This window comes from Penaeus japonicus, unplaced genomic scaffold (genome assembly GCF_977035675.1).
Source record: "Penaeus japonicus unplaced genomic scaffold, GWHDUDI00000001_assembly GWHDUDI00000002, whole genome shotgun sequence".
In the NCBI taxonomy this organism is placed as follows: Eukaryota; Metazoa; Arthropoda; class Malacostraca; order Decapoda; family Penaeidae; genus Penaeus; species Penaeus japonicus.
This window is the reverse complement of record NW_028234404.1, coordinates 44612538-44615037: the sequence shown is the minus strand read 5'-3', so window position 1 is coordinate 44615037 and position 2500 is coordinate 44612538. Positions and strand designations below refer to the sequence as shown.

Here is a 2500-nt window from a genome sequence, read left to right as displayed (position 1 = left end):
ACACACACACACACACACACACACACACACACACACACACACACACACACACACACACACGCAAAAACACACACGCAAAAACACACACGCAAACACGCACACACACACACACAGACACACACACACACACACACACACACACACACACACACACACACACGCAAACACACACACACACATATACACATATATACACATACACACATATATACACATGCACATATATACACATACACACATATAAACATACACATACACATACACATACATACATACACACACATACACATACATACAAGCATACATACATACACATACATACAAATATATATGTGTGTATGTGTGTTTTAGTAGCACGCGTGTGGGGCCGCCACCACTGGTAGAGACTAATGCCATGGTAACATGAAAACAAACATCCTTCTCGGGGTATTCGCCTGCTTATGGGGAGATGTTTTTATCTTTGGACGATCAATGAAGGTAGGGAGGGTGTTTGTATCAGATGGATGTCGGTGAAGCTAAATATATTCTCTGTCCGTCTACGGCTCGATGATTTCCCTTCCTCCCTCCCTTTCATGTACTTCCACGTTCATTGTCCAGTCTCTCCCCCCTACTCCACTTCAGTTAATCTTCCTACTTTCCTTATAAGTCTCTCTCCCTTTATCTCTCTCCATCTATCGATTTTCCTATGCTTATATATATTTTTTTTGTTTTGTTTTTTTGTCCACGAGTAGAACCTTAGTGACACTTGCAAGGCACACCAGACACGTTTTATTTCAAGATAAGGGATCGGTACACGATCAATTGAGACATTCGCTCTCTTTCATATTCGTGTTTGTCATTTTGTGTTTTATTTTGTAATGAATTTTATATGTGCCATCTGACAGGCTTTCCTAATTGATCCAATGCGGACGGGGGATAGATTTGCTTGCCCAGTCTCCAGGATGGCTTTTATTTTAGAGGAAGGCAGTTTCTCGTAACATATCTTGACTTTTCCCAATCTCTTTTAGGCACTCATTGTAAAACTAGAGCCATGTTTGTGTGTTTTATTGTATTGAGAGACTTGTATGTGTCATATCACAGGCTCTATCAATGCTGCAATTGACTAAAATTGTAGTATAGGGTCCATATTTCTCAGTGTGGTAGAAGTATTGCTGTTTTATGGGAGAATAAAAAGCAACTTTATTTTTTCATATTCGTGTATGTCATGAACGAACACGAAACATAGAGCCATTCGTAATGAAGGTAACATGAAGAGGTAGGGAAGAGGAAGGACACCTGTGCCAATGACTGTGAGTGACACTGTAAAAGGCATCCCTACTGGCACAAGGGTACATTTTAGTCACCTTCCTCCTCTCGTTCTGCCTACACATCCTTCACCGGCGGTACTTTAGATGGATGCCATTCAAGACTCTCTCTCCTGCTGGTGCTAGAAAATTGTGCCATCTAGGTTTTGAATGTTAGGTGAAACCTATTTTGCTTAATATTACGCCAATTATAGTATTCATGAATTCAGTTTTCATCATCACTCACTCATTACTCGTAGCACAATGAAATAACACAGTGATCCAAAATCCCCGAACGTCATGTAATGAACATAAATTGTTGCATAGCCTATATCAACTTATTTTGTTCTTTACATTCAGTCTGATCGAAGCATTACAGTAACTATATTTTTTGCATACTTTTTAAAAATTCCGTAAATAAATACGAAAGATATAACCATCTCAACGAAAAAAGAGATGAAGAAGAGGAAGGCGACTGTGCTAATGGCTAATGGCGAGTGCCACAACATAAAAGACTTAGTGACACAGGGGCAAACTCTGCACAAGGTCTTGACCATCATCATCTAATTCTGCCTGCACGTCCTGCACCGTCGGCACTTTAGAGCCGGAGGTCGGCACATGGCTCTCTCTCTCTGAAGCTAGTGCTTGGTAGCGACAGTGATTGGGCTAAGGATAAGCCAGATTTGCGGAGCAGATGCTACGCCGGGTTTGTATGCAGTGACGCGAGCCCGCCTGTGCCAGCGTGTGCTGACTCGTGAGAGAATGTGCGAACGAGTGTTGACTCGATCTGAGCTTGGTGCTTACCCAACGCAGTGCCCAGCTACGTCAGTAACCGCCAGGTGACAGTGGAAACTCACGAGTCTGGGGGGGACTCGATCTGCCGACCACGGGGATGTGAAGTCGACACGCTACCAATGTGCTAACCAGACGGCTCGTGATTGGGCGTCCTTCACGGCTTTCTATATTGCTGGGGAGGGAGAGAGGTGCCATCTATGCTTGGAGTTTTTAAACTAAACCTATTTTGGTGAATACCACACTCATTATAGCAATTATGATGATTTCCGTCATCGGTCACCAAATGCAAATATTACTCAGTGTGATTAAAAAAACACAACAATAAAAGATACTAAAACATGTTGTGACGCGGGAAAGAAAATTTCTGTTCGACTTCAAAATTTAAATGCCCCAATTTTCGTGGGATGTAAAACTACCTATTT

The 2500-nt window shown here is 42.1% G+C and overlaps 1 protein-coding gene across 4 annotated transcripts in view; it reads left to right on the top strand.

Moving 5' to 3' along the window:
• Positions 1-2500, top strand: part of LOC122242778 (uncharacterized) — a 402592-nt gene that overhangs the window by 9612 nt on the left and 390480 nt on the right. The window lies entirely within an intron of this gene.